We start from the raw sequence: 17306 nt of genomic DNA, 5'->3' as shown, positions 1-17306 counted from the left end.
AGCTTGTATAGCAGCAAACAATCGGCCTTGTGGCGCAACGGTAGCGCGTCTGACTCCAGATCAGAAGGTTGCGTGTTCAAATCACGTCAGGGTCAGCAGATTTGTACAACACATTGTGGCAGACGGGTGCTCAAAATGGGAATAATTTCTCATATGTTATTAATTTTTTGCTGTATTCTGAGGCTCACTAGCTGTAACTGATGCCGTTCTTTCAAGCTTGTATATAGGCAAACAATCTGCCTTGTGGCGCAACGGTAGCGCGTCTGACTCCAGATCAGAAGGTTACGTGTTCAAATCACGTCAGGGTCAGGTATTTCTATAGAAGTCATGATCTAAGAGTTTCTGCCGTGAAACTATAATATTCCAACATTTGCATAATAAATAACTTCAATAAATAACTTCATCTCAGTGCTCTTGATGAGCAGTATTTCAGACCTTGTGGCGCAACGGTAGAGCGTCTTACTCTAGATCAGAAGGTTGCCTGTTGTAATCACGTCAAGTTCAGGCAAATCTGTAGTAGTCATTGTTTAAGTCATGATCTAAGAGTTTCTGCCGTGAAACTATAATATTCCAACATTTGCATAATATCTACTGGCAATAAATAACTTCATCTCAGTGCTCGTGATGAGCACTATTTCAGACCTTGTGGCGCAACGGTCGAGCGTCTTTCTCTAGATCAGAAGGTTGCGTGTTGTAATCACGTCAAGTTCAGGCTATTCTCCAGTAGTCATTCTTTAAGTCATGATCGAAGCGTTTCTGCCGTGAAACTATAATATTCCAATTATCAGACACTATCTACTGGCAGTAAAGAAGGTAATGTCAGTGGTCTTAAAGAGCTGTATTTCAGACGTTGTGGCGCAACGGTAGCGCGTCTGACTCCAGATCAGAAGGTTGCGTGTTCAAATCACGTCAGGGTGAGCAGATTTGTAGAATACATTGTGGTAGACGGGTTCTCAAAATGGGAATAATTTCTCATTTGTTATTATTTTTTTGCCGTATTTTGAGGCTCACTAGCTGTAACTGATGCCGTTCTTTCAAGCTTGTATAACAGCAAACAATCGGCCTTGTGGCGCAACGGTAGCGCGTCTGACTCCAGATCAGAAGGTTGCGTGTTCAAATCACGTCAGGGTCAGCAGATTTGTACAAGACATTGTGGCAGACGGGTTCTCAAAATGGGAATAATTTCTCAAATGTTAGTATTTTTTTGCTGTATTCTGAGGCTCACTAGCTGTAATTGATGCCGTTATTTCAAGCTTGTGTATCAGCAAACAACCGGCCTTGTGGCGCAACGGTAGCGCGTCTGACTCCAGATCAGAAGGTTACGTGTTCAAATCACGTCAGGGTCATGTATTTCTATAGTAGTCATTCATTAAGTCATGATCTAAGAGTTTCTGCCGTGAAACTATAATATTCCAACATTTGCATAATATCTACTGGCAATAAATAACTTCATCTCAGTGCTCTTGATGAGCAGTATTTCAGAGCTTGTGGCGCAACGGTCGAGCGTCTTACTCTAGATCAGAAGGTTGCCTGTTGTAATCACGTCAAGTTCAGGCAATTCTCCAGTAGTCATTCTTTAAGTCATGATCTAAGAGTTTCTGCCGTGAAACTATAATATTCCAATTATAAGACACTATCTACTGGCAATAAAGAAGGTAATGTCAGTGGTCTTAAAGAGCTGTATTTCAGTCCTTGTGGCGCAATGGTAGTGCGTCTGACTCCAGATCAGAAGGTTGCGTGTTCAAATCACGTCAGGGTCAGCAGATTTGTAGAATACATTGTGGCAGACGGGTGCTCAAAATGGGAATAATTTCTCATATGTTATTATTTTTTTGCTGTATTCTGAGGCTCACTAGCTGTAACTGATGCCGTTCTTTCAAGCTTGTATATAAGCAAACAATCGGCCTTGTGGCGCAACGGTAGCGCGTCTGACTCCAGATCAGCAGGTTGCGTGTTCAATTCACGTCAGGGTCAGGGTTGTCTTTATTAGACGGTCCGTAAGTCTTGATCAAGGAGTTTTTGCTGTGAAAGTATAATTTTCCACTAATCTGACACGATCTACTGGCAATAAATAACGTCATGTAAGTGGTCTTGTTGTGCATTCTTTACGGCCTTGTGGCGCAACGGTAGCGCGTCTGACTCCAGATCAGAAGGTTGCGTGTTCAAATCACGTCAGGGTCAGCTGATTTACAGAAAACATTGTGGCAAATGGGTTCTCAAAATGGAAATAATTTCTCTGGTGTTATTAACATTTTGCTGTATTCAGAGGCTCACTAGCTGTAATTGATGCCGTTATTTCAAGCTTGTGTATAAGCAAACAACTGGCCTTGTGGCGCAACGGTAGCGCGTCTGTCTCCAGATCAGAAGGTTACGTGTTCAAATCACGTCAGCGTCAGGTATTTCTATAGTAGTCATTGTTTAAGTCATGATGTAAGAGTTTCTGCCGTGAAACTATAATATTCCAACATTTGCATAATATCTACTGGCAATAAATAACTTCATCTCAGTGCTCTTGATGAGCCGTATTTCAGACCTTGTGGCGCAACGGTCGAGCGTCTTTCTCTAGATCAGAAGGTTGCGTGTTGTAATCACGTCAAGTTCAGGCAATTCTCCAGTAGTCATTCTTTAAGTCATGATCGAAGCGTTTCTGCCGTGAAACTATAATATTCCAATTATCAGACACTATCTACTGGCAATAAAGAAGGTAATGTCAGTGGTCTTAAAGAGCAATATTTTAGACGTTGTGGCGCAACGGTAGCGCGTCTGACTCCAGATCAGAAGGTTGCGTGTTCAAATCACGTCAGGGTCAGCAGATTTGTAGAATACATTGTGGTAGACGGGTTCTCAAAATGGGAATAATTTCTCATTTGTTATTATTTTTTTGCCGTATTTTGAGGCTCACTAGCTGTAACTGATGCCGTTCTTTCAAGCTTGTATAGCAGCAAACAATCTGCCTTGTGGCGCAACGGTAGCGCGTCTGACTCCAGATCAGAAGGTTGCGTGTTCAAATCACGTCAGGGTCAGGGTTGTCTTTATTAGACGGTCCGTAAGTCTTGATCAAAGAGTTTTTGCTGTGAAAGTATAATTTTCCACTAATCTGACACGATCTACTGGCAATAAATAACGTCATGTAAGTGGTCTTATTGTGTATTCTTTACGGCCTTGTGGCGCAACGGCAGCGCGTCTTACTCCAGATCAGATGGTTGCGTGTTCAAATCACGTCAGGGTCAGCTGATTTACAGAAAACATTGTGGCATATGGGTTCTCATAATGGGAATAATTTCTCGGGTGTTATTAACATTTTGCTGTATTCTGAGGCTCACTAGCTGCAACTGATGCCTTTATTTCAAGCTTGTGTAAAAGCAAACAATCGGCCTTGTGGAGCAACGGTAGTGCGGCTGGCTGCAGATCAGAATGTAGCGTGTTCAAATCACGTCAGCGTCAGGTATTTCTATAGTAGTCATTGTTTAAGTCATGGTCTAAGAGTTTCTGCCGTGAAACTATAATATTCCAACATTTGCATAATATCTACTGGCAATAAATAACTTCATCTCAGTGCTCTTGATGAGCAGTATTTCAGACCTTGTGGCGCAACGGTCGAGCGTCTTTCTCTAGATCAGAAGGTTGCGTGTTGTAATCACGTCAAGTTCAGGCAATTCTCCAGTAGTCATTCTTTAAGTCATGATCGAAGCGTTTCTGCCGTGAAACTATAATATTCCAATTATCAGACACTATCTACTGGCAATAAAGAAGGTAATGTCAGTGGTCTTAAAGAGCTGTATTTTAGACGTTGTGGCGCAACGGTAGCGCGTCTGACTCCAGATCAGAAGGTTGCGTGTTCAAATCACGTCAGGGTCAGCAGATTTGTAGAATACATTGTGGTAGACGGGTTCTCAAAATGGGAATAATTTCTCATTTGTTATTATTTTTTTGCCGTATTTTGAGGCTCACTAGCTGTAACTGATGCCGTTCTTTCAAGCTTGTATAGCAGTAAATAATCGGTCTTGTGGCGCAACGGTAGCGCGTCTGACTCCAGATCAGAAGGTTGCGTGTTCAAATCACGTCAGGGTCAGCAGATTTGTACAAGACATTGTGGCAGACGGGTTCTCAAAATGGGAATAATTTCTCAAATGTTAGTATTTTTTTGCTGTATTCTGAGGCTCACTAGCTGTAACTGATGCCGTTCTTTCAAGCTTGTATAGAAGTAAACCATCGGCCTTGTGGCGCAAAGGTAGCGCGTCTGACTCCAGATCAGCAGGTTGCGTGTTCAAATCACGTCAGGGTCAGGGTTGTCTTTATTAGACGGTCCGTAAATCTTGATCAAAGAATTTTTGCCGTGAAAGTATAATTTTCCAATAATCGGACACGATCTACTGGCAATAAATAACGACAAGTAAGTGGTCTTATTGTGTATTTTTACGGCCTTGTGGTGCAACGGTAGCGCGTCTGACTCCAGATCAGAAGGTTGCGTGTTCAAATCACGTCAGGGTCAGCTGATTTACAGGAAACATTGCTGCAAATGGGTTCACAAAATGGGAATAAATTCTCTAGTGTTATTAACATTTTGCTGTATTCTGAGGCTCACTAGCTGTAATTGATGCCGTTATTTCAAGCTTGTGTATCAGCAAACAACCGGCCTTGTGGCGCAACGGTAGCGCGTCTGACTCCAGATCAGAAGGTTACGTGTTCAAATAACGTCAGGGTCAGGTATTTCTATAGTAGTCATTCTTTAAGTCATGATCTAAGAGTTTCTGCCGTGAAACTATAATATTCCAACATTTGCATAATATCTACTGGCAATAAATAACTTCATCTCAGTGCTCTTGATGAGCAGTATTTCAGACCTTGTGGCGCAACGGTCGAGCGTCTTTCTCTAGATCAGAAGGTTGCGTGTTGTAATCACGTCAAGTTCAGGCAATTCTCCAGAAGTCATTCTTTAAGTCATGATCTAAGCGTTTCTGCCGTGAAACTATAATATTCCAATTATCAGACACTATCTACTGGCAATAAAGAAGGTAATGTCAGTGGTCTTAAAAAGCTGTATTTCAGACGTTGTGGCGCAACGGTAGCGCGTCTGACTCCAGATCAGAAGGTTGCGTGTTCAAATCACATCAGGGTCAGCAGATTTGTAGAATACATTGTGGCAGATGGGTTCTCAAAATGGGAATAATTTCTCTTTTGTTATTATTTTTTTGCCGTATTCTGAGGCTCACTAGCTGTAACTGATGCCGTTCTTTCAAGCTTGTATAGCAGCAAACAATCGGCCTTGTGGCGCAACGGTAGCGCGTCTGACTCCAGATCAGAAGGTTACGTGTTCAAATCACGTCAGGGTCAGGTATTTCTATAGAAGTCATGATCTAAGAGTTTCTGCCGTGAAACTATAATATTCCAACATTTGCATAATATCTACTGGCAATAAATAACTTCATCTCAGTGCTCTTGATGAGCAGTATTTCAGACCTTGTGGCGCAACGGTAGAGCGTCTTACTCTAGATCAGAAGGTTGCCTGTTGTAATCACGTCAAGTTCAGGCAAATCTGTAGTAGTCAATCTTTAAGTCATGATCTAAGAGTTTCTGCCTTGAATCTATAATAATCCAATTATCAGACACTATCTACTGGCAATAAAGAAGGTAATGTCAGTGGTCGTAGAGAGCTATATTTCAGACCTTGTGGCGCAACGGTAGCGCGTCTGACTCCAGAGCAGAAGGTTGCGTGTTCAATTCACGTCAGGGTCAGGGTTGTCTTTATTAGACGGTCCGTAAGTCTTGATCAAGGAGTTTTTGCTGTGAAAGTATAATTTTCCACTAATCTGACACGATCTACTGGCAATAAATAACGTCATGTAAGTGGTCTTGTTGTGCATTCTTTACGGCCTTGTGGCGCAACGGTAGCGCGTCTGACTCCAGATCAGAAGGTTGCGTGTTCAAATCACGTCAGGGTCAGCTGATTTACAGAAAACATTGTGGCAAATGGGTTCTCAAAATGGAAATAATTTCTCTGGTGTTATTAACATTTTGCTGTATTCAGAGGCTCACTAGCTGTAATTGATGCCGTTATTTCAAGCTTGTGTATAAGCAAACAACTGGCCTTGTGGCGCTACGGTAGCGCGTCTGACTCCAGATCAGAAGGTTACGTGTTCAAATCACGTCAGCGTCAGGTATTTCTATAGTAGTCATTGTTTAAGTCATGATCTAAGAGTTTCTGCCGTGAAACTATAATATTCCAACATTTGCATAATATCTACTGGTAATAAATAACTTCATCTCAGTGCTCTTGATGAGCCGTATTTCAGACCTTGTGGCGCAACTGTCGAGCGTCTTTCTCTAGATCAGAAGGTTGCGTGTTGTAATCACGTCAAGTTCAGGCAATTCTCCAGTAGTCATTCTTTAAGTCATGATCGAAGCGTTTCTGCCGTGAAACTATAATATTCCAATTATCAGACACTATCTACTGGCAATAAAGAAGGTAATGTCAGTGGTCTTAAAGAGCTGTATTTCAGACGTTGTGGCGCAACGGTAGCGCGTCTGACTCCAGATCAGAAGGTTGCGTGTTCAAATCACGTCAGGGTGAGCAGATTTGTAGAATACATTGTGGTAGACGGGTTCTCAAAATGGGAATAATTTCTCATTTGTTATTATTTTTTTGCCGTATTTTGAGGCTCACTAGCTGTAACTGATGCCGTTGTTTCAAGCTTGTATAGCAGCAAACAATCGGCCTTGTGGCGCAACGGTAGCGCGTCTGACTCTAGATCAGAAGGTTGCGTGTTCAAATCACGTCAGGGTCAGCAGATTTGTACAAGACATTGTGGCAGACGGGTTCTCAAAATGGGAATAATTTCTCAAATGTTAGTATTTTTTTGCTGTATTCTGAGGCTCACTAGCTGTAACTGATGCCGTTCTTTCAAGCTTGTATAGAAGTAAACCATCGGCCTTGTGGCGCAACGGTAGCGCGTCTGACTCCAGATCAGAAGGTTGCGTGTTCAAATCACGTCAGGGTCAGGGTTGTCTTTATTAGACGGTCCGTAAATCTTGATCAAAGAATTTTTGCCGTGAAAGTATAATTTTCCAATAATCGGACACGATCTACTGGCAATAAATAACGACAAGTAAGTGGTCTTATTGTGTATTTTTACGGCCTTGTGGCGCAACGGTAGCGCGTCTGACTCCAGATCAGAAGGTTGCGTGTTCAAATCACGTCAGGGTCAGCTGATTTACAGAAAACATTGCTGCAAATGGGTTCACAAAATGGGAATAATTTCTCTAGTGTTATTAACATTTTGCTGTATTCTGAGGCTCACTAGCTGTAATTGATGCCGTTATTTCAAGCTTGTGTAGCAGCAAACAACCGGCCTTGTGGCGCAACGGTAGCGCGTCTGACTCCAGATCAGAAGGTTACGTGTTCAAATCACGTCAGGGTCAGGTATTTCTATAGTAGTCATTCTTTAAGTCATGATCTAAGAGTTTCTGCCGTGAAACTATAATATTCCAACATTTGCATAATATCTACTGGCAATAAATAACTTCATCTCAGTGCTCTTGATGAGCAGTATTTCAGAGCTTGTGGCGCAACGGTCGAGCGTCTTACTCTAGATCAGAAGGTTGCGTGTTGTAATCACGTCAAGTTCAGGCAATTCTCCCGTAGTCATTCTTTAAGTCATGATCTAAGAGTTTCTGCCGTGAAACTATAATATTCCAATTATAAGACACTATCTACTGGCAATAAAGAAGGTAATGTCAGTGGTCTTAAAGAGCTGTATTTCAGTCCTTGTGGCGCAATGGTAGCGCGTCTGACTCCAGATCAGAAGGTTGCGTGTTCAAATCACGTCAGGGTCAGCAGATTTGTAGAATACATTGTGGCAGACGGGTGCTCAAAATGGGAATAATTTCTCATATGTTATTATTTTTTTGCTGTATTCTGAGGCTCACTAGCTGTAACTGATGCCGTTCTTTCAAGCTTGTATATAAGCAAACAATCGGCCTTGTGGCGCAACGGTAGCGCGTCTGACTCCAGAGCAGAAGGTTGCGTGTTCAATTCACGTCAGGGTCAGGGTTGTCTTTATTAGACGGTCCGTAAGTCTTGATCAAGGAGTTTTTGCTGTGAAAGTATAATTTTCCACTAATCTGACACGATCTACTGGCAATAAATAACGTCATGTAAGTGGTCTTGTTGTGCATTCTTTACGGCCTTGTGGCGCAACGGTAGCGCGTCTGACTCCAGATCAGAAGGTTGCGTGTTCAAATCACGTCAGGGTCAGCTGATTTACAGAAAATATTGTGGCAAATGGGTTCTCAAAATGGAAATAATTTCTCTGGTGTTATTAACATTTTGCTGTATTCAGAGGCTCACTAGCTGTAATTGATGCCGTTATTTCAAGCTTGTGTATAAGCAAACAACTGGCCTTGTGGCGCTACGGTAGCGCGTCTGACTCCAGATCAGAAGGTTACGTGTTCAAATCACGTCAGCGTCAGGTATTTCTATAGTAGTCATTGTTTAAGTCATGATCTAAGAGTTTCTGCCGTGAAACTATAATATTCCAACATTTGCATAATATCTACTGGTAATAAATAACTTCATCTCAGTGCTCTTGATGAGCCGTATTTCAGACCTTGTGGCGCAACGGTCGAGCGTCTTTCTCTAGATCAGAAGGTTGAGTGTTGTAATCACGTCAAGTTCAGGCAATTCTCCAGTAGTCATTCTTTAAGTCATGATCGAAGCGTTTCTGCCGTGAAACTATAATATTCCAATTATCAGACACTATCTACTGGCAATAAAGAAGGTAATGTCAGTGGTCTTAAAGATCAATATTTTAGACGTTGTGGCGCAACGGTAGCGCGTCTGACTCCAGATCAGAAGGTTGCGTGTTCAAATCACGTCAGGGTCAGCAGATTTGTAGAATACATTGTGGTAGACGGGTTCTCAAAATGGGAATAATTTCTCATTTGTTATTATTTTTTTGCCGTATTTTGAGGCTCACTAGCTGTAACTGATGCCGTTCTTTCAAGCTTGCATAGCAGCAAACAATCGCCCTTGTGGCGCAACGGTAGCGCGTCTGACTCCAGATCAGAAGGTTGCGTGTTCAAATCACGTCAGGGTCAGCAGATTTGTACAAGACATTGTGGCAGACGGGTTCTCAAAATGGGAATAATTTCTCAAATGTTAGTATTTTTTTGCTGTATTCTGAGGCTCACTAGCTGTAACTGATGCCGTTCTTTCAAGCTTGTATAGAAGTAAACCATCGGCCTTGTGGCGCAACGGTAGCGCGTCTGACTCCAGATCAGAAGGTTGCGTGTTCAAATCACGTCAGGGTCAGGGTTGTCTTTATTAGACGGTCCGTAAATCTTGATCAAAGAATTTTTGCCGTGAAAGTATAATTTTCCAATAATCGGACACGATCTACTGGCAATAAATAACGACAAGTAAGTGGTCTTATTGTATATTTTTACGGCCTTGTGGCGCAACGGTAGTTTGACTCCAGATCAGAAGGTTGCGTGTTCAAATCACGTCAGGGTCAGCTGATTTACAGAAAACATTGCTGCAAATGGGTTCACAAAATGGGAATAATTTCTCTAGTGTTATTAACATTTTGCTGTATTCTGAGGCTCACTAGCTGTAATTGATGCCGTTATTTCAAGCTTGTGTATCAGCAAACAACCGGCCTTGTGGCGCAACGGTAGCGCGTCTGACTCCAGATCAGAAGGTTACGTGTTCAATTCACGTCAGGGTCAGGTATTTCTATAGTAGTCATTCTTTAAGTCATGATCTAAGAGTTTCTGCCGTGAAACTATAATATTCCAACATTTGCATAATATCTACTGGCAATAAATAACTTCATCTCAGTGCTCTTGATGAGCAGTATTTCAGAGCTTGTGGCGCAACGGTCGAGCGTCTTACTCTAGATCAGAAGGTTGCGTGTTGTAATCACGTCAAGTTCAGGCAATTCTCCAGTAGTCATTCTTTAAGTCATGATCTAAGAGTTTCTGCCGTGAAACTATAATATTCCAATTATAAGACACTATCTACTGGCAATAAAGAAGGCAATCTCAGTGGTCTTAAAGAGCTGTATTTCAGTCCTTGTGGCGCAATGGTAGCGCGTCTGACTCCAGATCAGAAGGTTGCGTGTTCAAATCACGTCAGGGTCAGCAGATTTGTAGAATACATTGTGGCAGACGGGCGCTCAAAATGGGAATAATTTCTCATATGTTATTATTTTTTTGCTGTATTCTGAGGCTCACTAGCTGTAACTGATGCCGTTCTTTCAAGCTTGTATATAAGCAAACAATCGGCCTTGTGGCGCAACGGTAGCGCGTCTGACTCCAGCTCACAAGGTTGCGTGTTCAAATCACGTCAGGGTCAGGGTTGTCTTTATTAGACGGTCCGTAAATCTTGATCAAAGAGTTTTTGCCGTGAAAGTATAATTTTCCACTAATCGGACACGATCTACTGGCAATAAATAACGACAAGTAAGTGGTCTTATTGTACATTCTTTACGGCCTTGTGGCGCAACGGTAGCGCGTCTGACTCGAGATCAGACGGTTGCGTGTTCAAATCACGTCAGGGTCAGCTGATTTACAGATAACATTGTGGCAAATGGGTTCTCATAATGGCGTTGACACCAGAGAAACTCGTAATTTCTCTGGTGTTATTAACATTTTGCTGTATTCTGAGGCTCACTAGCTGCAACTGATGCCGTTATTACAAGCTTGTGTCTAAGCAAATAACCGGCCTTGTGGAGCAATGGTAGCGCGTCTGACTCCAGATCAGAAGGTTGTGTGTTCAAATCACGTCAGGGTCAGGTATTTCTATAGTAGTCATTCTTTAAGTCATGATCTAAGAGTTTCTGCCGTGAAACTATAATATTCCAATATTTGCATAATATCTACGGGCAATAAATAACTTCCTCTCCGTGCTCTTGATGAGCAGTATTTCAGACCTTGTGGCGCAACGGTAGAGCGTCTTACTCTTGATCAGAAGGTTGCCTGTTGTAATCACGTCAAGTTCAGGCAATTCTCCAGTAGTCATTCTTTAAGTCATGATCTAAGAGTTTCTGCCTTGAATCTATAATAATCCAATTATCAGACACTATCTACTGGCAATAAAGAAGGTAATGTCAGTGGTCTTAAAGAGCTGTATTTCAGACCTTGTGGCGCAACGGTAGCGCGTCTGACTCCAGTTCAGAAGGTTGCGTGTTCAAATCACGTCAGGGTCAGCATATTTGTAGAACACATTGTGGCAGACGGGTTCTCAAAATGGGAATAATTTCTCAAATGTTATTATTTTTTTGCTGTATTCTGAGGCTCACTAGCTGTAACTGATGCCGTTCTTTCAAGCTTGTATAGAAGCAAACAATCGGCCTTGTGGCGCAACGGTAGTGCGTCTGACTCCAGATCAGAAGGTTGCGTGTTCAAATCCCGTCAGGGTCAGCAGATTTGTAGAATACATTGTGGCAGACGGGTTCTCAAAATGGGAATAATTTCTCATGTGTTATTATTTTTTTGCTGTATTCTGAGGCTCACTAGCTGTAACTGATGCCGTTCTTTCAAGCTTGTATAGCAGCAAAAAATCTGCGTTGTGGCGCAACGGTAGCGCGTCTGACTCCAGATCAGAAGGTTGCGTGTTCAAATCACGTCAGGGTCAGCAGATTTGTAGAACACATTGTGGCAGACGGGTTCTCAAAATGGGAATTTTTTCTCAAATGTTATTATTTTTTTGCTGTATTCTGAGGCTCACTAGCTGTAACTGATGACGTTTTTTCAAGCTTGTATAGAAGCAAACAATCGGCCTTGTGGCGCAACGGTAGCGCGTCTGACTCCAGCTCACAAGGTTGCGTGTTCAAATCACGTCAGGGTCAGGGTTGTCTTTATTAGACGGTCCGTAAATCTTGATCAAAGAGTTTTTGCCGTGAAAGTATAATTTTCCACTAATCGGACACGATCTACTGGCAATAAATAACGACAAGTAAGTGGTCTTATTGTACATTCTATACGGCCTTGTGGCGCAACGGTAGCGCGTCTGACTCATCAGTTACACTAGCTGTAACTGATGCCGTTCTTTCAAGCTTGTATAGAAGCAAATAACCGGCCTTGTGGAGCAATGGTAGCGCGTCTGACTCCAGATCAGAAGGTTGTGTGTTCAAATCACGTCAGGGTCAGGTATTACTATAGTAGTCATTCTTTAAGTCATGATCTAAGAGTTTCTGCCGTGAAACTATAATATTCCAATATTTGCATAATATCTACGGGCAATAAATAACTTCCTCTCCGTGCTCTTGATGAGCAGTATTTCAGACCTTGTGGCGCAACGGTAGAGCGTCTTACTCTTGATCAGAAGGTTGCCTGTTGTAATCACGTCAAGTTCAGGCAATTCTCCAGTAGTCATTCTTTAAGTCATGATCTAAGAGTTTCTGCCTTGAATCTATAATAATCCAATTATCAGACACTATCTACTGGCAATAAAGAAGGTAATGTCACTGGTCTTAAAGAGTTGTATTTCAGACCTTGTGGCGCAACGGTAGCGCGTCTGACTCCAGATCAGAAGGTTGCGTGTTCAAATCACGTCAGGGTCAGCAGATTTGTAGAATACATTGTGGCAGACGGGTGCTCAAAATGGGAATAATTTCTCATATGTTATTATTTTTTTGCTGTATTCTGAGGCTCACTAGCTGTAACTGATGGCGTTCTTTCAAGCTTGTATAGAAGCAAACAATCGGCCTTGTGGCGCAATGGTAGTGCGTCTGACTCCAGTTCAGAAGGTTGCGTGTTCAAATCACGTCAGGGTCAGCAGATTTGTAGAACACATTGTGGCAGACGGGTTCTCAAAATGGGAATAATTTCTCAAATGTTATTATCTTTTTGCTGTATTCTGAGGCTCACTAGCTGTAAATGATGCCGTTCTTTCAAGCTTGTATAAAAGTAAACAATCGGCCTTGTGGCGCAACGGTAGCGCGTCTGACTCCAGATCAGAAGGTTGCGTGTTCAAATCACGTCAGGGTCAGGGTTGTCTTTATTAGACGGTCCGTAAATCTTGATCAAAGAGTTTTTGCCGTGAAAGTATAATTTTCCACTAATCGGACACGATCTACTGGCAATAAATAACGACAAGTAAGTGGTCTTATTGTACATTCTATACGGCCTTGTGGCGCAACGGTAGCGCGTCTGACTCATCAGTTACACTAGCTGTAACTGATGCCGTTCTTTCAAGCTTGTATAGAAGCAAATAACCGGCCTTGTGGAGCAATGGTAGCGCGTCTGACTCCAGATCAGAAGGTTGTGTGTTCAAATCACGTCAGGGTCAGGTATTACTATAGTAGTCATTCTTTAAGTCATGATCTAAGAGTTTCTGCCGTGAAACTATAATATTCCAATATTTGCATAATATCTACGGGCAATAAATAACTTCCTCTCCGTGCTCTTGATGAGCAGTATTTCAGACCTTGTGGCGCAACGGTAGAGCGTCTTACTCTTGATCAGAAGGTTGCCTGTTGTAATCACGTCAAGTTCAGGCAATTCTCCAGTAGTCATTCTTTAAGTCATGATCTAAGAGTTTCTGCCTTGAATCTATAATAATCCAATTATCAGACACTATCTACTGGCAATAAAGAAGGTAATGTCACTGGTCTTAAAGAGTTGTATTTCAGACCTTGTGGCGCAACGGTAGCGCGTCTGACTCCAGATCAGAAGGTTGCGTGTTCAAATCACGTCAGGGTCAGCAGATTTGTAGAATACATTGTGGCAGACGGGTGCTCAAAATGGGAATAATTTCTCATATGTTATTATTTTTTTGCTGTATTCTGAGGCTCACTAGCTGTAACTGATGGCGTTCTTTCAAGCTTGTATAGAAGCAAACAATCGGCCTTGTGGCGCAATGGTAGTGCGTCTGACTCCAGTTCAGAAGGTTGCGTGTTCAAATCACGTCAGGGTCAGCAGATTTGTAGAACACATTGTGGCAGACGGGTTCTCAAAATGGGAATAATTTCTCAAATGTTATTATCTTTTTGCTGTATTCTGAGGCTCACTAGCTGTAACTGATGCCGTTCTTTCAAGCTTGTATAAAAGTAAACAATCGGCCTTGTGGCGCAACGGTAGCGCGTCTGACTCCAGATCAGAAGGTTGCGTGTTCAAATCACGTCAGGGTCAGGGTTGTCTTTATTAGAAGGTCCGTAAGTCTTCATCAAAGAGTTTTTGCCGTGAAAGTATAATTTTCCACTAATCTGACACGATCTACTGGCAATAAATAACGTCATGTAAGTGGTCTTATTGTGCATCATTTACGGCCTTGTGGCGCAACGGTAGCGCGTCTGACTCATCAGTTACACTAGCTGTAACTGATGCCGTTCTTTCAAGCTTGTATAGAAGCAAACAATCGGCCTTGTGGCGCAACGGTAGTGCGTCTGACTCCAGATCAGAAGGTTGCGTGTTCAAATCACGTCAGGGTCAGCTGATTTACAGAAAACATTGTGGCAAATGGGTTCTCATAATGGGAATAATTTCTCTGGTGTTATTAACATTTTGCTGTATTCTGAGGCTCACTAGCTGCAACTGATGCCGTTATTTGAAGCTTGTGTATACGCAAAGAATCAGCCTTGTGGAGCAACGGTAGTGCGTCTGACTCCAGATCAGAAGGTTGTGTGTTCAAATCACGTCACGGTCAGGTATTTCTATAGTAGTCATTCTTTAAGTCATGATCTAAGAGTTTCTGCCGTGAAACTATAATATTCCAATATTTGCATAATATCTACTGGCAATAAATAACTTCCTCTCCGTGCTCTTGATGAGCAGTATTTCAGACCTTGTGGCGCAACGGTAAAGCGTCTTACTCTAGATCAGAAGGTTGCCTGTTGTAATCACGTCAAGTTCAGGCAATTCTCCAGTAGTCATTCTTTAAGTCATGATCTAAGAGTTTCTGCCTTGAATCTATAATAATCCAATTATCAGACACTATCTACTGGCAATAAAGAAGGTAATGTCAGTGGTCTTAATGAGCTGTATTTCAGACCTTGTGGCGTAATGGTAGCGCGTCTGACTCCAGATCAGAAGGTTGCGTGTTCAAATCACGTCAGGGTCAGCAGATTTGTAGAATACATTGTGGCAGACGGGTGCTCAAAATGGGAATAATTTCTCAAATGTTATTATTTTTTTGCTGTATTCTGAGGCTCACTAGCTGTAACTGATGCCGTTCTTTCAAGCTTGAATCGAAGCAAACAATCGGCCTTGTGGCGCAACGGTAGCGCGTCTGACTCCAGATCAGAAGGTTGCGTGTTCAAATCACGTCAGGCTCAGCAGATTTGTAGAACACTTTGTGGCAGACGGGTTCTCAAAATGGGAATAAGTTCTCAAATGTTAATATTTTTTTGCTGTATTCTGAGGCTCACTAGCTGTAACTGATGCCGTTCTTTCAAGCTTGTATAGAAGTAAACAATCGGCCTTGTGGCGCAAAGGTAGCGCGTCTGACTCGAGATCAGAAGGTTGCGTGTTCAAATCACGTCAGGGTCAGGGTTGTCTTTATTAGACGGTCCGTAAGTCTTGATCAAAGAGTTTTTGCCGTGAAAGTATAATTTTCCACTAACCTGACACGATCTACTGGCAATAAATAACGTCATGTAAGTGGTCTTATTGTGCATTCTTTACGGCCTTGTGGCGCAATGGTAGTGCGTCTGACTCCAGATCAGAAGGTTGCGTGTTTGAATCACGTCAGGGTCAGCTGATTTACAGAACACATTGTGGGAAATGGGTTCTCAAAATGGAAATAATTTTTCTGGTGTTATTAACATTTTGCTGTATTCTGAGGCTCACTAGCTGTAACTGATGCCGTTCTTTCAAGCTTGAATATAAGCAAACAATCGGCCTTGTGGCGCAACGGTAGCGCGTCTGACTCCAGATCAGAAAGTTGCGTGTTCATATCACGTCAAGGTCAGGGCATTCGTACGTAGTCGTTCTTTAAGTCATGATCTAAGAGTTTCTGCGGTGAAACTATAATATTCCAATATTTGCAAAATGTCTACTGGCAATAAATAACTTCATGTGAGTGCTCTTGATGAGCACTATTTCAGATCTTGTGGCGCAACGGTAGTCTGACTCCAGATCAGTTGGTTGGGTGTTTAAGGGTCAGGGTCAGGTATTTCTATAGTAGTCATGATCTAAGAGTTTCTGCGTTCTTTCAAGCATGTAAATAAGCAAGAGTTTCTGCCGTGAAACTATAATATTCCAATAAGCTGTCAATATCTACTGGCAATAAATAACGTCATTCTTTAAAGGTTGGGTATGGGATTTGCGAAACGCCAGCTGATTTTGAAAATACACCACTCAAATAGTCCAACCCCCTCTCCTTCAACGCTGACTCTGACTCCAACCATTCCAAGTACATGGACGCGCAATCATGCACGAGCGCGAACACAGATGTGCGAGAGCGAGCCAGGCTAGCTAGGTTGGAGTTTAGGGTTGTCTTCTAGTGCTAGGTCCAAATGTGGATTAGCTAGTTAGCTAGCTCCTGTCGCTACTGCAGGATAACAACAAACAGAAGCTTGCTCTGGGTCAAGAGCTTTTAGTACGTGCACAAAGGGGTCACGCGTGGGGGGAAGGGGAGTGCAGTACGACCGTTTGATTGACGTACTTACTGTCCAATGCCACTCGGTGGTTCTGGAAATCATTGGCTGGAGTTTTTCGACCCCTGCCCGTTCCACAGATGATAGACTTGTTTAATTTTCTTGTCAGTACTTATAACTCAGTGGTTGGAAGTGGGTTATGATAAAGATTTCAAGTAATTTAGCAAAAATGGCCAAAAAAGAGAATTCAATACCCAACCTTTAAGTCATGATCTAAGAGTTTCTGCCGTAAAACTATAATGTTCCAATAATCGAACACTATCTACTGGCAATGAATATCGGCATGGCAGAGGTCTTATTTAACCTAAACTCAGCCCTGTGGCGTAATGGTAGCGTGACTGACTCTAGATCAGAAGGAGATCAGAAGTTCAAACCACATCAAGATCAGCTGATTTGCAGTGCACAGTGTGGCAATCCTGTACTCAAAATGGGAATAATTTCTCATATAGTTTTCCTTTTTTGCTCTATTTTGACGCTTGCTTGCTTTAGTTGATGCCGTTCGTTCAAGCTCACAAAATAGCAGAAAATTGACCATTCCAGTAACGCATGTGACTCCAGAGCAGAAAGTTGCTTGTTCAACTCACGTCACATTCAGCCTTTTCCCATTGTAAAATTCCCAAAGCAGGATCTCAGATTGGGTGTTGTTTCTCAGATTAAATGACTCGTTTACTCTATTCTGGTGCTCACTAGCTGCAACTGATGCCGTTC

At 42.3% G+C, this 17306-nt stretch overlaps 56 non-coding genes across 56 annotated transcripts; all 56 read left to right on the top strand.

Annotated features, from left to right (window-relative positions):
- Nucleotides 1–23: 23 nt before the first annotated feature.
- trnaw-cca (transfer RNA tryptophan (anticodon CCA)) lies at nt 24–95 on the top strand. Its single transcript has one exon. It is a non-coding gene; the product is annotated as a tRNA-Trp (tRNA).
- A 142-nt stretch (nt 96–237) lies between these two features.
- On the top strand, nt 238–309 carry trnaw-cca (transfer RNA tryptophan (anticodon CCA)). Its single transcript has one exon. It is a non-coding gene; the product is annotated as a tRNA-Trp (tRNA).
- Nucleotides 310–846: 537 nt separating this feature from the next.
- trnaw-cca (transfer RNA tryptophan (anticodon CCA)) lies at nt 847–918 on the top strand. The gene has a single exon. It is a non-coding gene; the product is annotated as a tRNA-Trp (tRNA).
- A 142-nt stretch (nt 919–1060) lies between these two features.
- Nucleotides 1061–1132, top strand: trnaw-cca (transfer RNA tryptophan (anticodon CCA)). Its single transcript has one exon. It is a non-coding gene; the product is annotated as a tRNA-Trp (tRNA).
- A 142-nt stretch (nt 1133–1274) lies between these two features.
- trnaw-cca (transfer RNA tryptophan (anticodon CCA)) lies at nt 1275–1346 on the top strand. Its single transcript has one exon. It is a non-coding gene; the product is annotated as a tRNA-Trp (tRNA).
- A 342-nt stretch (nt 1347–1688) lies between these two features.
- trnaw-cca (transfer RNA tryptophan (anticodon CCA)) lies at nt 1689–1760 on the top strand. Its single transcript has one exon. It is a non-coding gene; the product is annotated as a tRNA-Trp (tRNA).
- Nucleotides 1761–1902: 142 nt separating this feature from the next.
- On the top strand, nt 1903–1974 carry trnaw-cca (transfer RNA tryptophan (anticodon CCA)). Its single transcript has one exon. It is a non-coding gene; the product is annotated as a tRNA-Trp (tRNA).
- Nucleotides 1975–2109: 135 nt separating this feature from the next.
- On the top strand, nt 2110–2181 carry trnaw-cca (transfer RNA tryptophan (anticodon CCA)). Its single transcript has one exon. It is a non-coding gene; the product is annotated as a tRNA-Trp (tRNA).
- Nucleotides 2182–2323: 142 nt separating this feature from the next.
- On the top strand, nt 2324–2395 carry trnaw-cca (transfer RNA tryptophan (anticodon CCA)). The gene has a single exon. It is a non-coding gene; the product is annotated as a tRNA-Trp (tRNA).
- A 342-nt stretch (nt 2396–2737) lies between these two features.
- On the top strand, nt 2738–2809 carry trnaw-cca (transfer RNA tryptophan (anticodon CCA)). Its single transcript has one exon. It is a non-coding gene; the product is annotated as a tRNA-Trp (tRNA).
- Nucleotides 2810–2951: 142 nt separating this feature from the next.
- On the top strand, nt 2952–3023 carry trnaw-cca (transfer RNA tryptophan (anticodon CCA)). The gene has a single exon. It is a non-coding gene; the product is annotated as a tRNA-Trp (tRNA).
- Nucleotides 3024–3158: 135 nt separating this feature from the next.
- Nucleotides 3159–3230, top strand: trnaw-cca (transfer RNA tryptophan (anticodon CCA)). The gene has a single exon. It is a non-coding gene; the product is annotated as a tRNA-Trp (tRNA).
- A 556-nt stretch (nt 3231–3786) lies between these two features.
- On the top strand, nt 3787–3858 carry trnaw-cca (transfer RNA tryptophan (anticodon CCA)). Its single transcript has one exon. It is a non-coding gene; the product is annotated as a tRNA-Trp (tRNA).
- A 142-nt stretch (nt 3859–4000) lies between these two features.
- trnaw-cca (transfer RNA tryptophan (anticodon CCA)) lies at nt 4001–4072 on the top strand. Its single transcript has one exon. It is a non-coding gene; the product is annotated as a tRNA-Trp (tRNA).
- A 142-nt stretch (nt 4073–4214) lies between these two features.
- Nucleotides 4215–4286, top strand: trnaw-cca (transfer RNA tryptophan (anticodon CCA)). The gene has a single exon. It is a non-coding gene; the product is annotated as a tRNA-Trp (tRNA).
- A 134-nt stretch (nt 4287–4420) lies between these two features.
- On the top strand, nt 4421–4492 carry trnaw-cca (transfer RNA tryptophan (anticodon CCA)). The gene has a single exon. It is a non-coding gene; the product is annotated as a tRNA-Trp (tRNA).
- Nucleotides 4493–4634: 142 nt separating this feature from the next.
- trnaw-cca (transfer RNA tryptophan (anticodon CCA)) lies at nt 4635–4706 on the top strand. The gene has a single exon. It is a non-coding gene; the product is annotated as a tRNA-Trp (tRNA).
- Nucleotides 4707–5048: 342 nt separating this feature from the next.
- Nucleotides 5049–5120, top strand: trnaw-cca (transfer RNA tryptophan (anticodon CCA)). Its single transcript has one exon. It is a non-coding gene; the product is annotated as a tRNA-Trp (tRNA).
- A 142-nt stretch (nt 5121–5262) lies between these two features.
- trnaw-cca (transfer RNA tryptophan (anticodon CCA)) lies at nt 5263–5334 on the top strand. The gene has a single exon. It is a non-coding gene; the product is annotated as a tRNA-Trp (tRNA).
- A 330-nt stretch (nt 5335–5664) lies between these two features.
- Nucleotides 5665–5736, top strand: trnaw-cca (transfer RNA tryptophan (anticodon CCA)). The gene has a single exon. It is a non-coding gene; the product is annotated as a tRNA-Trp (tRNA).
- Nucleotides 5737–5871: 135 nt separating this feature from the next.
- On the top strand, nt 5872–5943 carry trnaw-cca (transfer RNA tryptophan (anticodon CCA)). The gene has a single exon. It is a non-coding gene; the product is annotated as a tRNA-Trp (tRNA).
- A 142-nt stretch (nt 5944–6085) lies between these two features.
- On the top strand, nt 6086–6157 carry trnaw-cca (transfer RNA tryptophan (anticodon CCA)). Its single transcript has one exon. It is a non-coding gene; the product is annotated as a tRNA-Trp (tRNA).
- A 342-nt stretch (nt 6158–6499) lies between these two features.
- Nucleotides 6500–6571, top strand: trnaw-cca (transfer RNA tryptophan (anticodon CCA)). The gene has a single exon. It is a non-coding gene; the product is annotated as a tRNA-Trp (tRNA).
- A 356-nt stretch (nt 6572–6927) lies between these two features.
- Nucleotides 6928–6999, top strand: trnaw-cca (transfer RNA tryptophan (anticodon CCA)). The gene has a single exon. It is a non-coding gene; the product is annotated as a tRNA-Trp (tRNA).
- A 134-nt stretch (nt 7000–7133) lies between these two features.
- trnaw-cca (transfer RNA tryptophan (anticodon CCA)) lies at nt 7134–7205 on the top strand. Its single transcript has one exon. It is a non-coding gene; the product is annotated as a tRNA-Trp (tRNA).
- Nucleotides 7206–7347: 142 nt separating this feature from the next.
- On the top strand, nt 7348–7419 carry trnaw-cca (transfer RNA tryptophan (anticodon CCA)). Its single transcript has one exon. It is a non-coding gene; the product is annotated as a tRNA-Trp (tRNA).
- A 342-nt stretch (nt 7420–7761) lies between these two features.
- On the top strand, nt 7762–7833 carry trnaw-cca (transfer RNA tryptophan (anticodon CCA)). The gene has a single exon. It is a non-coding gene; the product is annotated as a tRNA-Trp (tRNA).
- A 142-nt stretch (nt 7834–7975) lies between these two features.
- On the top strand, nt 7976–8047 carry trnaw-cca (transfer RNA tryptophan (anticodon CCA)). Its single transcript has one exon. It is a non-coding gene; the product is annotated as a tRNA-Trp (tRNA).
- Nucleotides 8048–8182: 135 nt separating this feature from the next.
- Nucleotides 8183–8254, top strand: trnaw-cca (transfer RNA tryptophan (anticodon CCA)). Its single transcript has one exon. It is a non-coding gene; the product is annotated as a tRNA-Trp (tRNA).
- Nucleotides 8255–8396: 142 nt separating this feature from the next.
- Nucleotides 8397–8468, top strand: trnaw-cca (transfer RNA tryptophan (anticodon CCA)). Its single transcript has one exon. It is a non-coding gene; the product is annotated as a tRNA-Trp (tRNA).
- A 342-nt stretch (nt 8469–8810) lies between these two features.
- trnaw-cca (transfer RNA tryptophan (anticodon CCA)) lies at nt 8811–8882 on the top strand. The gene has a single exon. It is a non-coding gene; the product is annotated as a tRNA-Trp (tRNA).
- A 142-nt stretch (nt 8883–9024) lies between these two features.
- Nucleotides 9025–9096, top strand: trnaw-cca (transfer RNA tryptophan (anticodon CCA)). The gene has a single exon. It is a non-coding gene; the product is annotated as a tRNA-Trp (tRNA).
- A 142-nt stretch (nt 9097–9238) lies between these two features.
- trnaw-cca (transfer RNA tryptophan (anticodon CCA)) lies at nt 9239–9310 on the top strand. The gene has a single exon. It is a non-coding gene; the product is annotated as a tRNA-Trp (tRNA).
- Nucleotides 9311–9654: 344 nt separating this feature from the next.
- Nucleotides 9655–9726, top strand: trnaw-cca (transfer RNA tryptophan (anticodon CCA)). The gene has a single exon. It is a non-coding gene; the product is annotated as a tRNA-Trp (tRNA).
- A 342-nt stretch (nt 9727–10068) lies between these two features.
- On the top strand, nt 10069–10140 carry trnaw-cca (transfer RNA tryptophan (anticodon CCA)). The gene has a single exon. It is a non-coding gene; the product is annotated as a tRNA-Trp (tRNA).
- A 142-nt stretch (nt 10141–10282) lies between these two features.
- Nucleotides 10283–10354, top strand: trnaw-cca (transfer RNA tryptophan (anticodon CCA)). The gene has a single exon. It is a non-coding gene; the product is annotated as a tRNA-Trp (tRNA).
- A 135-nt stretch (nt 10355–10489) lies between these two features.
- Nucleotides 10490–10561, top strand: trnas-cga (transfer RNA serine (anticodon CGA)). The gene has a single exon. It is a non-coding gene; the product is annotated as a tRNA-Ser (tRNA).
- A 160-nt stretch (nt 10562–10721) lies between these two features.
- On the top strand, nt 10722–10793 carry trnaw-cca (transfer RNA tryptophan (anticodon CCA)). Its single transcript has one exon. It is a non-coding gene; the product is annotated as a tRNA-Trp (tRNA).
- A 342-nt stretch (nt 10794–11135) lies between these two features.
- trnaw-cca (transfer RNA tryptophan (anticodon CCA)) lies at nt 11136–11207 on the top strand. Its single transcript has one exon. It is a non-coding gene; the product is annotated as a tRNA-Trp (tRNA).
- Nucleotides 11208–11349: 142 nt separating this feature from the next.
- Nucleotides 11350–11421, top strand: trnaw-cca (transfer RNA tryptophan (anticodon CCA)). The gene has a single exon. It is a non-coding gene; the product is annotated as a tRNA-Trp (tRNA).
- A 142-nt stretch (nt 11422–11563) lies between these two features.
- trnaw-cca (transfer RNA tryptophan (anticodon CCA)) lies at nt 11564–11635 on the top strand. Its single transcript has one exon. It is a non-coding gene; the product is annotated as a tRNA-Trp (tRNA).
- Nucleotides 11636–11777: 142 nt separating this feature from the next.
- trnaw-cca (transfer RNA tryptophan (anticodon CCA)) lies at nt 11778–11849 on the top strand. The gene has a single exon. It is a non-coding gene; the product is annotated as a tRNA-Trp (tRNA).
- Nucleotides 11850–12077: 228 nt separating this feature from the next.
- On the top strand, nt 12078–12149 carry trnaw-cca (transfer RNA tryptophan (anticodon CCA)). Its single transcript has one exon. It is a non-coding gene; the product is annotated as a tRNA-Trp (tRNA).
- Nucleotides 12150–12491: 342 nt separating this feature from the next.
- trnaw-cca (transfer RNA tryptophan (anticodon CCA)) lies at nt 12492–12563 on the top strand. The gene has a single exon. It is a non-coding gene; the product is annotated as a tRNA-Trp (tRNA).
- A 142-nt stretch (nt 12564–12705) lies between these two features.
- Nucleotides 12706–12777, top strand: trnaw-cca (transfer RNA tryptophan (anticodon CCA)). The gene has a single exon. It is a non-coding gene; the product is annotated as a tRNA-Trp (tRNA).
- Nucleotides 12778–12919: 142 nt separating this feature from the next.
- On the top strand, nt 12920–12991 carry trnaw-cca (transfer RNA tryptophan (anticodon CCA)). The gene has a single exon. It is a non-coding gene; the product is annotated as a tRNA-Trp (tRNA).
- A 228-nt stretch (nt 12992–13219) lies between these two features.
- trnaw-cca (transfer RNA tryptophan (anticodon CCA)) lies at nt 13220–13291 on the top strand. Its single transcript has one exon. It is a non-coding gene; the product is annotated as a tRNA-Trp (tRNA).
- A 342-nt stretch (nt 13292–13633) lies between these two features.
- trnaw-cca (transfer RNA tryptophan (anticodon CCA)) lies at nt 13634–13705 on the top strand. Its single transcript has one exon. It is a non-coding gene; the product is annotated as a tRNA-Trp (tRNA).
- A 142-nt stretch (nt 13706–13847) lies between these two features.
- trnaw-cca (transfer RNA tryptophan (anticodon CCA)) lies at nt 13848–13919 on the top strand. Its single transcript has one exon. It is a non-coding gene; the product is annotated as a tRNA-Trp (tRNA).
- A 142-nt stretch (nt 13920–14061) lies between these two features.
- Nucleotides 14062–14133, top strand: trnaw-cca (transfer RNA tryptophan (anticodon CCA)). Its single transcript has one exon. It is a non-coding gene; the product is annotated as a tRNA-Trp (tRNA).
- Nucleotides 14134–14361: 228 nt separating this feature from the next.
- On the top strand, nt 14362–14433 carry trnaw-cca (transfer RNA tryptophan (anticodon CCA)). Its single transcript has one exon. It is a non-coding gene; the product is annotated as a tRNA-Trp (tRNA).
- Nucleotides 14434–14989: 556 nt separating this feature from the next.
- trnaw-cca (transfer RNA tryptophan (anticodon CCA)) lies at nt 14990–15061 on the top strand. Its single transcript has one exon. It is a non-coding gene; the product is annotated as a tRNA-Trp (tRNA).
- A 142-nt stretch (nt 15062–15203) lies between these two features.
- On the top strand, nt 15204–15275 carry trnaw-cca (transfer RNA tryptophan (anticodon CCA)). The gene has a single exon. It is a non-coding gene; the product is annotated as a tRNA-Trp (tRNA).
- A 142-nt stretch (nt 15276–15417) lies between these two features.
- On the top strand, nt 15418–15489 carry trnas-cga (transfer RNA serine (anticodon CGA)). Its single transcript has one exon. It is a non-coding gene; the product is annotated as a tRNA-Ser (tRNA).
- A 135-nt stretch (nt 15490–15624) lies between these two features.
- Nucleotides 15625–15696, top strand: trnaw-cca (transfer RNA tryptophan (anticodon CCA)). Its single transcript has one exon. It is a non-coding gene; the product is annotated as a tRNA-Trp (tRNA).
- A 142-nt stretch (nt 15697–15838) lies between these two features.
- trnaw-cca (transfer RNA tryptophan (anticodon CCA)) lies at nt 15839–15910 on the top strand. The gene has a single exon. It is a non-coding gene; the product is annotated as a tRNA-Trp (tRNA).
- Nucleotides 15911–17306: the final 1396 nt, after the last annotated feature.

The sequence above is a fragment of the Gadus morhua genome, chromosome 4, assembly GCF_902167405.1.
Source record: "Gadus morhua chromosome 4, gadMor3.0, whole genome shotgun sequence".
Taxonomy (NCBI): Eukaryota; Metazoa; Chordata; class Actinopteri; order Gadiformes; family Gadidae; genus Gadus; species Gadus morhua.
This window is presented reverse-complemented; position numbering and strand designations above follow the sequence as displayed.